Source organism: Micromys minutus (genome assembly GCF_963924665.1).
Source record: "Micromys minutus genome assembly, chromosome: 23".
NCBI lineage: Eukaryota > Metazoa > Chordata > Mammalia > Rodentia > Muridae > Micromys > Micromys minutus.
This window is the reverse complement of record NC_137958.1, coordinates 44,992,871-45,010,725: the sequence shown is the minus strand read 5'-3', so window position 1 is coordinate 45,010,725 and position 17,855 is coordinate 44,992,871. Positions and strand designations below refer to the sequence as shown.

At 44.0% G+C, this 17,855-nt stretch overlaps 1 protein-coding gene across 1 annotated transcript in view; it reads left to right on the top strand.

The window, feature by feature from the left end:
* The first annotated feature begins 5,220 nt into the window (after window positions 1–5,220).
* The window catches only part of FAM3C (FAM3 metabolism regulating signaling molecule C), a 47,142-nt gene continuing 34,507 nt past the window's right edge, over window positions 5,221–17,855 (top strand). The window contains exon 1 of the mRNA XM_080936541.1: window positions 5,221–5,387. The gene's annotated coding sequence lies outside the window, so the exon portion shown is untranslated. The remainder of the gene's footprint in view (window positions 5,388–17,855) is intronic.

Sequence of the window (17,855 nt, the reverse complement as noted above, 5' to 3'; positions counted from 1 at the left end):
CAAATTAAGTCATTTTCATGGGCTATATTGGGTATATACCAAAATAAAATGCTGTGAAAACTGTCAGCATTCTAACTTCTTTATAATTATTGTGTTCTTATGAACAAGGACAAGGTTAGAAATTCTGAACATACCTTGTTATAGAAATTCTAAATCATAGTTCTAAACCACACCCATGTTTTGTATTTTACCCACTATGTACTGCTTCTTTTACTCTGTAATTTTCATTAAATGGGAATGTCTCTCTACTATTTTTTTTCTTTTAAAGCAACATGAGTTTCTGGTTACCACAGTTTGAGCTTATAATTCTATGTAATATGTATTATATATATATATATATAATATATATATTATATATTATATATATATATATAATTTTAGAGTAATCATACACCTAACATTGGCTAGCTTTTACTCCTCAAAAAAAAAAAAACCTATGGTTATATACATTATTGACTACTATCTTAAAAACAGCCTCAGAGCTAAGGAGACAAATATGTGTTATACCAAGCTGCTGTGAGTTGTTTCGTCTGGGCAAGTCTATTGGCACTGTCTGGAGTCACGTTGGGGATTCATTAGTCTCAGAGCAAAGCTGGTGCTGGGTTAGTTCTCTGTCAATGGATACATTTCCTGAGTTTATCAACACAAAGTAGGCACGATCTATATCAGCTTAGCATGTTGTAGCTTTGTGGCCATGCTGGTTAGACTGATGCTTTTTGTGCCTGGGGCAAGGCAGGACCATGTGGCAGGGTCTGGCCAGAAGGGCTATTTTACTATATAAAACTATGTTTAAATTGAATTATAAACTCAAACACCACACAGGAGGCTACTCATGTCACAGTGGCAGAGAAGCAAGAGAGAGAGAGAGAGAGGAAGTGGTTGGGTCCCAATGACCGTTAGTAACCTAACTTCTCAAGGAGTCCTGACCTCTTACATCACTGGCTGGCAAACAAGTCTTTACCACCCGGTTTTAGGGACACCAACCCAAACCATCACTGGTGGAGTGCACAGTGCAGCACACCTACACTAGATCCTTGTGGTTACTGGGAGGATGTCGAGATACTTATTCCCCCTCCTAGATGGTACTCTCTCATCATTCGAAATCCTGGTCTGAGTTACTTTACACGATGACTGGAATCATTGGTGGCCATGTTTATAGACAATCTACTCCTCTAAGTGCAGAAGAATTATTCCAAATGGACTACCACTGTTAACTAATATCCTGAGGCTTTCTTAAAAAAGTAATTTTACATTTAAAATAATGTGATGGACTCATTTTAATTACAGACTGTAGTTTAATCTCAACCCCCCGAACACAATAAATAGAGGATGAACCTTCTTCTTTCTTCTTCTTGTCTTCCCCCTACCCCCTTCTTCTTTTCTCCTCCTCCTCTTCTTCCTCCTCCTTCATTTTTTGAGACAGAGTCTCTCTGTGTAGTCCTGGGTGTCCTAGAGTTCACTTTATAAACCAGGCTGGCCTTGAACTCACAGAAATCCCCCTGTCTCCGCCTCTCAAGTGCTGGGATCAAAGGTATATGCCATTAGGCCTGAATAATGAATATTCTTTTTAAGCAAGCAGAAGAGAGGGACTATGAAGTCACTCTTAGGGGGTTCAGCTTGGCTCTGGAAGGTCCTAGCACTTTGACTCTGGGCCTAGTTTCCATCTCCTCCTTCCCTTCCTTCTCTGTATTTATTGGATCGCATGAATAAGCAGATGGGACAATCTTAGACATGTGCTAGCACATAGTAAGTATACAGGCAACATTAGCCTTACAACGTAGTGACTTAATTATAATGCACAGTAATGTCGGGTTGACTAGCACCTCCCAGAGCTGTAAGGTTCCCTGCATTCTCCTTACCTGTGATCACAAATCCTGAACACGACTCCTGCCTACCTACCCTAGACACATAAAACCCAGGACATTAGCCCAACTCTTCCAAAAAACAGGCTAAGTTTTAATCATTCTAAAGAAGTGATTCATTGACTTAAAAAATTATAATCCATACTGAATAATAACTATAGTCTACATCATAACAGAAAACATAGACACAGACACTGTTTCTCCCACTGGGCAGCACATGTTTTAGGAATGGTTTGGCTCTAGTCCGTTCAATGAATCAAAGCAAAGCAATGTTGGTTGTAAGTCATTTGTTAATTTTATTGTTCACCAAAGAAGGGATTCTGAGCTTTATCTTATTGTCTGTTGGAAATAAGAAATCAAACAGACTTTAGGAACAAGCATTGTTCCTAAAAACAGGTGTGACAAATATAGTTTGCTTCCTACTCCGTTAAGTTACAGAGGAAAAGCTCATTCCCCAAAACAGAACTTACTTTGCCACTCAAGAGATTTCATAAATTTGTTTAGTGGGATACAGGAACTAGAGGGGAGTCATGGGTACATTAAGTCTTATGGCTTTTTAATACTGTAAAAACCAAATGCCCCTCTCCCTCATGGGTTTATATATTTGAATGCTTAGTTACCAGTTAGTGAATAGTAAGAAGGATTAGGAGGAGTGGCCTTGTTGGAGGAGGCGTGTCACTAGGGGCGGGCTTAGGGGTTTCAAAAGTCCACAGGATGTCCAGCAATGTCTATTTTCTTTGTCTGATGCCTGTGGATCATGACTTAAAGTTTTCAGCTGCTGCTCCAGCACCATGCCTGTCTGCTTCCCACCTTGATGATCATGGGCTAACCCTCTGATACTCTAAGAAAGCCCCCAATTAATGTTTTAACCCAAGAGTCTTAGTGTTGGTCATAATGTTTCTTCACAGCAACTAAGTAAGTAAGACAAAGGCCTAGAAAAGCATCTGGGGAGTTCGAAGTCAGTCTACAGAGCAAGTTCCCGTACAACCAATCGTAGCCAATGAAGGAGCTGGAAAACAAAAGCTGGTGAGGATGTAATAGAACAGCGGGGCCATATTCCAGCCACATCCAGCAGCAGAACTCAGCAAAGTTGGCCACATGGCTCTGGCTTTAGAGTGAAGAATAGAAGGGACAATTGATGCTGGTCAGCTGGAGCTGAGAAATTAGTGGTGAATAAGAAGAGACCAGTATGACTGAGGTGAAATCTGGGAAGTGTTTTCTGAGAGCACGAAGAAGCTGTGTTCCAGAGATAGCCAAGGCTGTAACTTGTGCTGCAGCCGTGCTTGGTCATGTGTAAGAGTCACCAAGGTGGTACTGGTGTTGAAGGCATGAGGGGGTCATGAAGAACAGCTGAGGCTCGGCACTGTGAGAGGCCATGGAAGGCCACTGGTGAAGGTTTAGCCTCCGCTGCAGTTGTTGCCCCAGGATTGAAGGGGTCATGCAAAGGATTTGAGGCTTAGCCCCATGAAGAGAGCCTATGAGAGGCTGTTGGTGAAGCCTAGTTGCAGCAGAAGACCCCAGCACACTGGAGATTTCAGCACTATGGGATAATAACCAAGTAGTGGAGTGCATCTCGACCCGAGCTGAAAGCACTACAGAGGGCAGAGCTGGAGAACTGAACCCAGCCCTTTGGAGGAGCCCAGAAGATCATGTGTGGATCCCAGACATTGAAACAAGAAGCTGTAAGTTGAAGTTGCCTTGGATACTCCAAGATGTTGGAGATGCCAGAGCCATGGGCTATCTGCTGAAGAAAGCTGCCGACAGGAAGTAGAATTAGCCAAGGAGAAAGAATTTTATTGCATTCAAAATAGGTGAAAAAGGAGTTGGAGACTTGAAGATCATTTTGACATCAGACATGGAGATGCAGAGATTGGACGTTGTCCAGGTGGTTTTCTGTCTGGCTTTGGGGATTACAGTTAAGTGATTGAAGAAACTTTGAGCTTTAACCTTTTAACATCTTTGAGACTATGCAGAATTTTGAAGTTTGGACTTAATGTATTTTGCATTATGCTGTGTTTAGGTATGGCCCCGTATAGACTCATATGTTTAAACAAGCCTGTTGGGGCGGGGGGTCGAATGTGATGGTTTGTATGTGCTCAGCCCAGGGAATGGTATTATTAGAAGCTGTGACCCTGTTGGAGTAGGCATGGCCTTGTTAGAGTAGGTGTGGCCCTGTTAGAGTAGGCGTGGCCCTGTTAGAGTAGGTGTGGCCCTGTTAGAGTAGGCGTGGCCCTGTTGGAGTAGGCATGGCCTTGTTAGAGTAGGTGTGGTCCTGTTGGAATAGTGTGGTCCTGTTGGAGTAGGTGTGGCCCTATTGGAGTAGCTGTGGGACTGTGGAGGTTGTCTTTAAGACCCTCATCCTACCTGCCTGGAAGCCAGTATTCTGCTAGCAGCCTTCAGATGAAGATGTAGAGCTCTCAGCTCCTCCTGCACCATGCCTGCCTGTACGCTGCCATGCTCCTGCCTTGATGATAATGGACCGAACCTCTGAATTTGTAAGCCAGCTCCAATTAAATGTCTTTTGTAAAAAAAAAAAAAAAAAAAAAAAAAAAGTGTTTGGAATCTAGCTCAGCTGTTTCCTGGGCTATAAGCACCAGAATTCATAGTTCATATAGTTCATTTTTAGGTTGTCTGTTTTATGTTTGGCGGGGAAAGTTGAAATTTCATAATATAACTGTTATGATCAAACCCCATAACTTCATTGCAATTTAATTTTTGCTACCGTAAATTATCCCGATTTCCAAAGAAACAAGTTAACAGCTGCTAATTATCTAGATATGGATTTGAAACTAGAAGTATTGTATTCTTCAATTGTGCGGAGTAAAAACTGTTAATTTCCCAGTTACTCATAAAATTTTGCTAAAAGGTAAGGTTTCTAACGGATGAGAAAAACCTTTTGTCATACCGCTAATAATCTGAGAGAAAAAATTGGCGTACGGCACGCAAGCAATACGCTTCCCCTTGGATAGATCACTCAGGGATGCAGAATTCGTTAGGCCTCCCCTGCCTAAAGGATTTTTAGGATCAGTAGAACCTAGTTTGCAGGAGTCACGAGAAGATTCTCAGTGGTCCTAGTCTGAATCAACTCTAGAATGGGACGGGTCATTTCAAATTGCCGCCTGAAAGGTCTGGATTCCGCGTGAATGCGGCTGAAAGGCGGTGGCGCTCCTCCCCCGGTGCCATTCAGTGGCAGCTCCCACGTGGCAAGTCCAGATTGAGTCGCAGTCGCGACCCGGGATCGTGGCGGCTGTGGCCCTTCCTCCCGGCACCCCAGCGCCGGCTCGGTCCTCCACCGCCAGGGGGCGTGCGCGGCTCCGCGGCTGCCCGGCCCATCGGCCGCGGCGGGAAGCGTGGGAGGAGGCCCGGGGCGAGCTGGCTTCCTCCTCGGCACGGGCGAGCGCAAGGCGAAGCCGGAGGAGCCGGAGGAAGCCGGGGCGCGAGCGGCGCGCTCGGGAGGCGGCGGCGGCGGCGGCGGCATCTCCCGTCGGCCTCCGTCAGGGCGGACGGCGGCGCGATCGCAGGCGGGTGAGCCTCGGGCTGGCGGCGGGGCTGGGCGCGGCTGGGCGCGCGGAGGCAGGAGCGGGGCACCACGCCGGCTGCCTCGCAGCCCCGTGCGGGTCTCGGATGCCGCGGGGCCGGGCCGTGCGGAGCATCGCGGCCCGCTGAGCGGCGGCTGCACCCGGCGTGGGGTCGCGGCCGCCATCGGGCTCGGGCTGCACCAGGAAGCCGGTGTTTGCCCTTCGTGGTCGGAATCCTGCAGGTTGAGCGTTCCCAGAGAACCCTGATGGGATGGAAGGGCTTGCTGGATTCGAACTCTTGGGCTGGACCGCCCGGACTCGCTCATAAAGTTTGGGTCTCCGCCCAACCGGGGCTGCTTTCTCCTTTTGCAAGCGCACACATACGTGTTCTAGGTCCAGCGCTGTTCATTCTATCTAATTTATTTATTTATTTACTTCTGCAGAGTTCACAGCTGTAGTATGCACGACGGTCAGCGCTGGTATGCTTACTGAGTGACAGATGGACGATTTGAGATCCACACACCTAGCTGTAACTTGCGGGTAGCCATCAGCGTCGACTTACATAATTAATTCCTATAATATAGAACTACTGTCTGATAGAACTTTTGCCCTGTTTCTTTATAGGCAGTAACACACGCAGTCAAGGTCCCTATTTGCATCTTTACTATGTTAGAGTTACCCAGAATTTCCAAGCTCATGTTTAGTTTTCACAACTCCCCACGCGGGTCCTGTTTCTACTGCTCAGATTTTACAGATTAGAATACAGATTTCCTGGAAGGACCAGTGATAGACTTAAGTTTTCCAAGTCTTTGGAAACACCGCTTCTCATACAATGCCTTAGGGAGCACAGAGAAATCTCCATTAGTGAAGAAGTAAAGTTAATAACTTCCCTGGTGCCACTAACCAGGGAAGTGGCAGAAAAGGTGAGTTAGTCTCTCTCGCCCCGCTGTCCTTCGCTCTGTTTCTGGAGGTTGCTCATCCGGTGATTTCTCCGACAGTTTACTAGCTTTTGTTTTTAGTTTTATGCCAGCGGTTAGGTTTGATTCATAGATTCTTCAAACATGTACTGTACTCATTAAAACAACCAGCTGATGACTTCCGACAAGTTACATCTAGACGCACTGAACGCAGATGGTCCCATCTGTCCTCACTGTTACTTAGGTATAAGAGCATCCTGCATACTACAGCTGTGAACACAGTAGGAAAAAAACAAAAACAAAAAAACTTCTTTGTAACATAGTAACATAAAAGGGCAAGATACAATTCCTCTAGCCAGGGGCATTCTGTGCCCCTATGGTTGTGAAGGGAAGCCACAGAATTAGATGGAATTAGGTAGAGCAGAGAGGCAGGCACAATCTTTGGTCCGTCCCTCGGTAAGAAGACTGCTGAGCATCTGTGTGAGTTCAGCTGTTGCACGAGCATCCTTAGCAATGAGTTCCTGGTGATTTTCATCACAGCTCCTCCAGGCTTGTTGGGGCAGTTCTGTGGGATCAGCTGTGTAAACTCATGGCCCCCTGCGTTACCTGCAATTAGTGGGTGTGGGTGGGATGGGCTTTGAAGGGCATTGGATAGGATCAAAATAGGAGCTTGTAAAATTGTTTTAGGTGATACAATTTTACCTTAGTGGCTTCTTTCTATCCTGTACCCTTGGCGGCTGGCTGGCCCTCCTTTCTGTCCATACAACCATTCTGTTCAAGCCCCTTTTCTCAGGGGTGCTTTGGCTGCGGAATTCTGTGAACCTTGGTGTACTTCAATTTCACATTTGACCTATGTATGGATGAAGCTCAGGGAATCCTGAAACACGAGATTAAGCAGCTGTAAATCCGTATTAAGTGTAATGTGAAGTAGTTACGGGAAATGAAGATCCCATCACCCTGGGTGGAAATTTATGCCCTCTCGTTCTTGTTTTCTTTCTTAAAAACAAGAATAAAACAAATCCCGGACAGAGTGTGAGCTGAAATGTAGATGCCCTATTTTATTCCTCCTATAATTAACCCTTGTTTTTCTATTTTTGTTATTTTTCTCAGAGGAAATGTATTTATTTTTATCTTCATTTCTTTTCCTGTGTGGGGATGAGGCTAATGCCCATGTTATTGTGTACGTGTGGTGATTAGGGACCATTTGTAGGAATAGGTTGTTGTTGGTTTGGTTTTTTTTTTTTTTTTTCTGGGACTTGAAGTCAGGATGTCAGACTTATCAATACATTTTACTTGATAATTATGCCCACTCATCTTTCCTCTAATAGGATAGGGTAGGATTAAGGTATTTAAACAGCTGCAGCGTTCTAAAAGGGCAAGCAAAACTAAATGTTATTTTGTATGTCTCTGCACTGGGTTCCAGAAATCTAATGACCATTTCAGCTTTTTCAAGTGGCTGTTGGAGTTTTAAACAAAATGCTGCTTTGTGGAAGAGAAGATCTGTAAGAAAACATGGGGACAGTTGACTGTGATTTAAGCATTGCAAACAGGAGTTCTTTCTTCTTTTCCTCACCCCAGGCTCTAGATTTCCTGCCTGTCTCTCCCTCTTCTACCTGGCAGACCTGGCCCTGGGACTGCCAGCCTCGGTTCCATTCAGAAAATAATGAATATCCCTATCATAGAAATTGGACTTGGGGACTTGATTTTGTATTAGATCTGCCTTGGTTTTCCTTTTGATTTTTCCCCCTTCTTAATGTTTTCTGTGTATCTCAATGTGCTGTAATCCTGAAGCTCTCAGGTCTAAGCCCGAGTCACCCCAAAGAGCTTGTTAAACATGCAGGGTTTTAATGCCTACTCTGAGGAGTCTGATCCTGCAGGTAGGAAGTAGCAGGGACATTTGCTTGTTAAAGGGCACACTAGTGATTCTGACCTCCCTGGTGTGTGGGTAACACTTTATTGAGGCCTTCAAAGAACTTAATAGGATGTATTTTACTTACAACAAACAAAGAAAAAACCCCAAACGTATGTTTGGAAGCCTCTCTATACTATTAATGGGAATAGCAGTGCGTTTCTTAAAAATATCCCTTAAGACGTGTCTTAGGGTTTGAGGGCTTTGGTTGTAAAGTTATTGTGCGTCGTTAGGATGTAACATAAAAAGTTATATTGAAGGCTGGGAGATCATGTAGTCTGCTTACCAGAGGATCTCTGGGGCACCTTCCTTGGTCAGTCTAGCTTAATGAGTAATCTCCAGTTTCCATGAGAGAACACCTAGGGAGTAGCCAAAGACGACACCTGACAATGATATCTGGTTTCATACGTACACACACATGCATGCACACCCTTCTGTACAATATATGCACACACTCACACAGGTACATATGCACAGAAACACTACACACAGACATACAAACACTACACACAAACACCACACACACACAGAGAGAATAATTCTGTTTGATATTTCTTCAGATGTTCAACCATGTAAGCAGTTTTACTTCATGTGGTGTTTTCATAGGTGTGGCAGTTCCATTTGGCCTATACCTTTTTATCTGTCCTCTTTAGTTAGTAACCTTTACTCCACTTGCTGACTCTGTCCCTGCACACACCACATACCCTCCTGGGTTGACTGGGTTTTAGATGTGATGGTAATAAGGTTAACAGCAGTCTGTCATACGAGACCTGAACTCTGGCTGTCAGTTCAAAAAGTGAAAAGCTCAGATGGAGTGTCTGTAGGTTAGAATCCATCTTTCTGTACTACTGACAAGTCAGTGGAGAATAGCCCAGCCTCAGTATGAGCTTCCTGTATAGATGGAAAAAACTTGCTTAGCTATCCTATTAGGTTGAAGGATGAACACACGGCTATTTTCTTTGTAATCCCTTAAGTGTTTTGTTGGAACACATTGTCAAGCACATACGGATCAACTGGCATATTTTAGTAAAGGCTAACTCACCTGCCTGGAGAGGAAAGAACTCTAGGTGTCTCTGTGGTTTCTGCAGTCTCCGGAGTTCTGCTAGGAAGCTGCAACACTGTTGCAACACTGCTCTCAGAATGTCTGTGTCGGACTTGGGCACCTGTTATTGCATTAAGTCTTTGCGGCAAGGTTGTTGTAGGCTGGACACCTTCCCTAAGTGGTGTTGAAGTAGAGACAGTGGGTGGTAGAGCTACATTTGCCAGTGTAGGAGAAGGGAGTCTTATTCAGGCTGCCGTAGATCAGATAACAGGTTTCTGAATTCTTCCTGGTTGCCAGCAAGGAAGAGTGATTGTGAAGTAATGACAGTTAATGACAGACTGCTGGAGACCCTGAATCTCACCAGTGTGGTCCTGTTTTGCCTCATCTCCTTCCTACATTTCCTTGGGTAACAGTCTGGGGGTGAAGTAAGGAGCACCCTCAACTGGAGTGTTTCTACTTACCCACGTTTAGATGTCAGTCCCTTTAAATAAGTTTGTATTTTGTGCTGCTGAAAACAAAAAAAGAAAAACCATAAGATGATGATTGAGAAAATTGAAAAATTCAGAGTTGGGACATGGTGACACCTGCTAGAAACTCCAGTATTCTGGAGATGGGAACTGAGGTGGTGGGAGCTAGCAGTTGACATTCTCTCAGACAAGCAAACCCAAGCAGCCAGGAGTAGGTCATCTGTATCTACCAAGATTTTTCAGTAGAACAATATTCTAAAAGAGTAGTTTTACTGACTTGCTGTTTCAAGTTTTCGGTCTGTGACTTTGTGTTCTCTTGTTTGGAGTATGACTTTGTGGGAGTGAAATTTTGTTGTTCATGTGCTTAATTTTTTTTTTCTTCTTCCTCCAATCAAAATACAAGATTAGTTTGTTTCTTTAAAACATTTGGAATTGTTAGGTAATCATTTTTTTTTAACTTTTAATAATTTCATACTCCCTTTGTAGGGTTTTGTCTTTGTGTTTTGGAAGAGTCTCATTTACCCCGTCTGTCCTTGAACTTCCTGTATGGGCAAGGATGACTTTGGACTCTGTCTCTTCCTTTTTACCTTTGAAGTGCTAGGATTTAGAGTTGTGTGCATTATACTTAATTTTTGCACTAATTCTCTCTCCCCCCCCCCCCCCCGTCTCTCCCTCTTCCCCATTCACTTCTTCCCTTTCACTTTGTGTAGATTATATTAAAAATAAATCTGGCACTGAGTACCAGAGTGTCTTTGCAATATTAAATCCTTTTTAGGTTCATATTTCTAGTAAGCACTTAGTGTTAAAATCTTTAAAGTCACTTGATGTTAAAATCTATCTATTAATTTCACAATGACACAGTAATAAGTTTATGCTGCAAACTGAGTTATTGCTGCTCTTGCTTTGCAGTGCTAGGGAGCAAACACAGGCTTCTGATGTACCACTCAGGGAAAGCGCTGTCCTTGTTCTGATGTTCCCTGTTTTTGTCTTGGTCAGGGTTTCATTTAGCCCAGGCTGGCCCCCTACTTCGTTTCTAGTGAAGGATAATCTTGAAAGTTTGATCTTCTCATCTGTCTTAGTCACTGTTCTATTGCTGTGAAGAGACACCATGACCAAGGCAACTCCTACATTAGAAAGCATTTAGTTGGGGGTCGGCTTACAGTTCAGGTTAGTCTACTACCATCATGGTGGGAGTATGATAGCACACATGGTACTGGAGGAGTAGCCAAGACTACACCCTGTCTGCAGGCTGAGAGTCTAGCATGGGCTTTTGTAACTTCAAAGCCTACCTTCAGGGACACTCCCTCCAATGAGGTCTCCAAGTCCTTCTCAAATAGTGCCACCCTGATGACTAAACATCAGATCCATGAGCTATGGGGCCCATTCTTATTCAAACCACCACTCCATCTCTACCTCCTAAATGCTGGGATCGCAGGCATGTATCATGGCATCTCATTTTTTAATGGTGCTTGGAGATCAAGCCCATGGTTTTGTGCACGGTAGGTAGGCCCCTTGCTGATGGTGCTCATGAGCCCTAGTCCTAATACTGGAGTTTTCAATGTTAATATTCTTTTCTAAGGGATACAGTCTTCTTATCTGCCTTGTCTGTTTGTTTGGAAAGTTTGTCTGGCCTGTAGAGATCCATCCGGCTTTCCCTGGGTTGGGTCCTCATGCTTCTTCATCATGCTTGCTTTATCTATTGGTCCATCCCCAACCTAGGAAGTGTGTTTAAGACCTAGGTGATACAAGTTGACCAAGCATCAGATACATAGTTACCTGCTCTTTTTGAAAGCCTGTCCCAGCAATGATCTCTTATCAGCCAGCACCTAAGAAGAGTGCTGTTACCTTCTCTCCATGACCACCATCTTATCCGTGAAGAAGAACTTAGTAACCATTTCTGTCTGTGTCTGTCTTCAGCTATGGGTTTGGAAACAGACTCACTCCCGCCTTTACTGTGAGCAGGCAGCTCCAGCCTTAGGAAGGAAAGGTGTTTCCATTTGAATTAGATTCTTTCTGCTTCTCATGGGGTACAGGCTTTCTTCCTTGGTACACCCTTGTGCAGTAGCTGACCAAACACATGACTTGTGTGTTTGGTCAGCCCTCTTTCTATAAAAGCCATCTGTACTCTGCAAACAACCCAGCAAACAACCCACGACTAAGACGCTATTAGGGAAGTATTTTGGTCTTCTATTTTATTTTATTTTTTCTAATTAAACAAATTACTCCTCTTTGAGGCTCAGCTAACCATATTTCTAAGCCCGGGTAGTCTTTAAGGCCGAATCATTCAGAGTAGGTTGAGAAATAAAATTTGAACTTGTGAAACATGAAGATGCTGTTTTCCTTATAGATGAAACTTTATTAAAACACAGTTGAGCCATACCTGTTGGTGCACTTGGGAGACACTTGGAAGTCAGAGCTAGTCAGATTTCTTGAATTCTAGGCCAGCCTGGTCTACTTATTGAGTTTTAGGCCAGCCTGGGCTACATTGTAAGGCCCTGTCTCAACAAGAAGAACAAAATCCGAAAGCTGCCATGTAGTTACACCCTCCAACTGTGTTCCATCCAGATATGGGTGTACAGGTGGAGTAGGAATTGTGGGACCTGATGCCAGAGGACCTTTTATACAGACATTTTTGGGACTTTTGCCTGGCAGTAGTCACATGCACAGAGCTGTATGGTATTCTTTTGAGACATGATCTCCCTATTTAGGTCTCCTGGAACTCACTATGTAGACCAGGCTGACCTTAAACACACAGAGATCTGCCTTCCCAGTGCTGGACCTGAAGGTGTGCACCACTGCAGCTGCTGTTTGGGTCTTGTTTTTAACAGCGCACTTTTGTTTGTAGATTTAGCGGAGCAGCTTACCCTAGTGACTTCTAAATGCAATTTCTTTTTGTTCTTGGTATTAGACCAATTTCCTCTTGTACATTAAATGCTCAGAGGATGAGATTTTATTTTACCTTCTAATCCTGACAATGCCTTCATCAGTTCCAGTTTTCCTGGAAAAAAAAAGATGTATAGGTGATAGATACATATTACGTATGTGAGTATTTGTGTACGTATGTTCTTTGTAATAAGCTGCACACATTTCTTTAGCTGTGTGATTTATTATACGTATTACAGTTTACTGGGGGAAATATGGGCTCACACAGTTCCAGAGGCTTGGCAGTTGGCAGGTTAGCCATCCAGCAGACCTGATGGTACGGTGTTCCTGTGCAGGTGATGGTACGGTATGCCTGTGCAGGGTGCCATTTTCCCAGCCTCAAGACAGGCAGACAACACAGCTTCCCTATTAGAAAACAACAGCGTTTCCTCCTCCACTCAGACACCATTGCAAAAGATGTGTCCTCAAAGGGTGACAGGAATTCTCCCAACCAGGACACAGAGGACCTTGGGCAGCAGAGCTCCGGTGTGTGTCCTCTGAACTATTTGAAGACAGTGTTGGTGGGTTGGAGGCCCAGTCTTTAGAGCCTCCCCCATTGAGATGACAATGACAAGCCCAGGCTGCTTTTTTACACACGTGTCTGCTGGACCCGGACCAGCCATGAACTGGGGCGGCCACATCCCCTTCCTGAGGCTGAAGTAATTTGAGTGGTTTACACTGAATATTCACTGTGTTCAGTCTATTAGAGGTGACACCGGTGAGCCGATGCTGAGGTTGTGGTTTGGAAGGGGGACAGAATTTCCCTGTCCTCACTAGGTGTACCACTCACCGGGAAGCATAGCATCCTACCCCGTGAAAGTCTTCTGGGCTCTGTCCTGTGGGGTTTTGTGGGACTTCATTCCATAGGCAGGACTGAGGCAGGGGCATCTGTTGAAATGTGGTTGGACAGAAAGGAAATGAACCAGTGCTCACAGGCTGGATGGGAGTCCCCAGCGATTCATCCTGGTAAAGCTGCACCCTAAGGTTGTATGTGGCGAGCATCAACACAGAACATTCCGATTAGGTTTCTATCTCTTGCAAGGGGAAAGAGAAATCAGAGTCTAGAATAACAGATAACTAGATAATTCTTAAATCCAGCCTTGTGGGAAGGGGTTTAGGGCCAGGAACATATGGATGGAAACTCATGTCTGAGGAGATGCATATGAGCTCCTTGCTCCCTCAGGTACCCTTGTCTGGTCTGGATTGGAGCCCCTCTGGAGGAAGGCATTGCATCTCCCTCAGACATTCAGGAAAGTCCCTTCGTGCACACTCAGAATGGGGTTGGCTTATAGGCTGCCTGTGGCCCTGTTGGGACGGCAGGTGGAAATCACCTTCACAGCCTGGGCAGAGGCATAGTCTATGTCTGTTGTTTGTAGTTTGACTTGTTTTTATGTCGTCTCTGGAAAAGCTCCAGCTCCCTAGGGCTGGAAAGGTAGCTGGGGGTTAACAGCATTTGTTCTTACAGAGGAACTGGGTTCAAATCCAGCTCACGGTTGTCACCACAGTTCCAGGGGATCTGATGCCCTCTTCTGTGGTGCCCAGACACAACTGTGGAGGACCCATACACATGAAATAAAAATTAAATTAACAAAAGAAAAGCCCCAGCCCACTTGAATATTGGAATCCTCTGAATTTAATTGGTTCAGATTGTTATTTGGCCAGCACTGAATTAAATATAGATTAAAATGAATGGTGGTTTTCTATTTTGCAAAATATAACCCATAACATTTTCTGTCTGGATTAATTTTTTTAGTATCATGCTACTATGCATATTTGTACGCATATTTTCTTTCATCATATTTGTCTTGAGGTGGTAGTAGGCATTCTAACACTCAAACTTAAGTCAGTTTGACAAACTGTCAAATCTCCGGAGTGGCTAGTTTGCAGTAGAGATCAGCAATTCCCAGAGCAATTTGCAAAAGCCAAATTGATTGATGTGGCATTTTGTCAATGTGGTCGTGAGTACATGAGTGTGCAGGGGGAGAAGTGGAACAGGGGTTTGTGAGTGTCCTTCCTGCTCTTCTCAGGAACCCCCTTGTCTTCCCCTGTAAGGCCTATACTATACCTAGGACAGCCAGACTAGCCTGCTGGTGGAGGCCACCACTGTTCCTAGGACAGCCAGACTAGCCTGCTGGTGGAGGCCACCACTGTTCCTAGGACAGCCAGACTAGCCTGCTGGCAGAAGGGCTGGTGGAAGGGCTGGTGACAGACTCTCTATTCAGGCAGTAATTGTGTTTATGGTAATTGTTTTTATGCCTTGTTTCTTTGATACAGAACTGTGTTGTAACTCAGGAATGGGAGTGTGGTTGGGTCTGTGCTTTTGTTACTTACTGTTGGTCCTTACCTTAATGAATTCTAGACAGGTCTTCCTTAGATAGCAGCCCGATTTTTTGAGTAACAAAATTGTATTAAATTGGACCAATCTAGTTAGTTGGGCTAAAAGACCTGTTTAAATGAAAACATCCAGAAAACTGGGCTGGGTTCCCAGAGGCCCTAACGTAAGGCTCTCTTTTTACTCCCAGACCCTGAGTATGCACACACTCTGGGTCAGTGTCCTTCAAGGCGGCAGTGTGACCTTACCTGCTTGTGTTTTCAGGTGACATTTGCACCTTTCATTTATCATTCATTCTTACCTCTCTAAAATGCTGAAAGTTAAATAAATAAATACATACATAAATACTTAAATAAATAAAATGCTAAAAGCTGTTTTGGTCTATCCCTTCACTTTCGGAGCAATGAATTCCTTAAGTCTCCTGTCTTGAATAGTTTAATATTTACATTTTTGTTTGTTTCCTTTGAGAGACAGCATGTTTCTCTGCATAGCCTTGGCTATCCTGGATATCGGTTTGTAGACCAGGCTGGCCTCAAACTCAAAGATCTTACTGCTTCACCTCCCAAGTGCAGGAGAATATTTGCATTTTATCTGTTCTAAGAATACTCTATTACTAACATACAGTACTCTATTACTAATATTACTAATACTTTATTACTAATATTCTGGATTTGGAAACTAGTTACATTTTTGTGTGTCTACCTTTTACCGAGGACACAGAACATTTATGTGCTTTGACTTGGTGCATGGAGATTAGCGTTTGCATTTTTAGGCGAGGCCTTTTTATTTCTTTCTGGTCGTGTTTACTGTCTCTGGACCTGGCTATTCTTGGCTGCCTGGAGGCCTCTTGGGCTGCTTCTCCCACAGCCTCAGATTGTTGTGTCTTCAAATGCTCTTTAGACAGCCAGGCATGGTTTGGAATCAGCACATCACAAACACTCACCATCCTTTGCTCTTAAATCTGTTTCAGTAATAGAACTCCTGTTCTTCGGATTTACACTTTCGCATCATTAAAGATGCAAGAAAGTTAATTAAGAAAATTAATTAAAGATGTGTTAATGACCGAGACATTTCCGTGAGATTTTAATAGAGAAAAATTTTTTAAATGTTAACTCCCCTATGATATTTTGATGGAAAACAATTGTATTCAGCTGTTGTAACAGAGGGGCAGATTAGGAGTTTAGAAGCAGAATTACTTGGTGAGGGAAAGCCTGAGGATGGTGACTAATTATGCAGGTGTGGTCTCCCCCAGCCGTGGAAGCTGAAATCGAACATCAGCTGTCTGGTACCTAGCTGCTTATCACATCTTCAAAGACATTTTCCTAGGCCACACTCAGGAGTGAAATTATCTGGCACTTAAGAGTGAGAGGAAAGGCCTTGTGTGTGTGTGTGTGTGTGTGTGTGTGTGTTGTGAAAGCAGAGTCCAATTTTACTGGAAACCAAAAGAGGATTTACGACCAGTTGAATATTTCTTCTGACAAGCTGCCCCACCCCCAACCCTTTTTGTGAAGTCTTGTGAATACTTGAGCATCTCTTCTTTAGAATTCTGGCTGGTGCCTAAGGACTTTAAGTAGATGGTATTGACTTTGGCTTTTGTATAGAAGTTGTTCCCATAGATAACAAAGGAAAAAAAAAATACCTGTGGTGAAGAGCTCAGTTAAAGTGTTGATGGTTGTTGCTTCAGGTTGGCTTTGTAGAATGGTTGGGAGCCGTGCAGGCTTTTCTCCAAATGGGAAAACTAGGTATTCTTTACAGTACCCGTCAGGGAAAAGGTCATTGGGGGGAAGGGAGACCATCTGTGAATATGTGCTACTGTGTATACACGCTTGTCTTTGTGAACCTGTGTGCCGCAGTGCATGTGCAAGAGGTCAGAGAAATAACGTATTTCTGATTAATAGGATCCACTACACAAAGTCGTTTGAGTTCTGTTCCTTTACAAAATGTCTGCTGAATGTGGGTGTGGCTTTGGTGTAAGAATTTTATTTCCGGTTCCATTTTAAGTAGGTTTCATGTATTTTGAATTTGGTAGGAGGGAAAAGCACACACACACATATGGCTTTATTTTTTTTTTCTAGCATATGTTGCCAGTTGGTAAAATAATATCAAAGAATAGTTTCTATCCAGAGTTTGCTGTGGATGCTTACCATAGTGATGTCCAAATTACATTTAAAAAATGGCATAAGCAATTTTTTAATCTCACCGTGGAGAATAAGCCCACTACCACAATTTTGAGCCAAATTTGAAGCAAGCTGACCAGGAGGATGGACTCTGGCCAGGCCTATGCCTGGGTTCCCACAAAAAACTTGAAGTCTGCCATACTCCCTATCAGGCCCAATCAGGAGCAGGCATGCATCCTGACTTACTTCCTGCCTGTGCTCCTCCCGCTCACCTCCAGTCAAGCGCATCAGTGCAAACAAACTCGTTTAAGGGCGCAAAATCTTATTTTCCTAAGAACCACAGCTCCCAGCATCCTCGGCATTATCTGTCCATACAGGTTAGCTTTGGCTCTCACGGGTCCTGTACTGGCACGAACTGGTCTCTTTGAACCCCACGTCTTCAGATGGTTTCTGTTCCTTGGTAAAGAACTTGTTCACCTGAGGTACTAACCGGTGTTTGAATGTCAGTGTTCCAAGTTCCTGATAGATGTGTGATCCCTGAGGCTCAGGGTTGCCCTCTGTGGGAACAGGTATGATGGCTCCTGACCTCGCTCATTTATCCAAGGGACCATAGGGCACAGCTAGCAGGAGACACTTGCAAGGCAAGATCTTTTGTCTTTTTGTTAATGGCCCTGGAGTAGGAGTGGTCGGTGACATAGGTTTTTCATTAAACATTGCTATCCAGCGAACACTTAAAAATGGCACGGTATTTACTTAACTGGTTTCACAG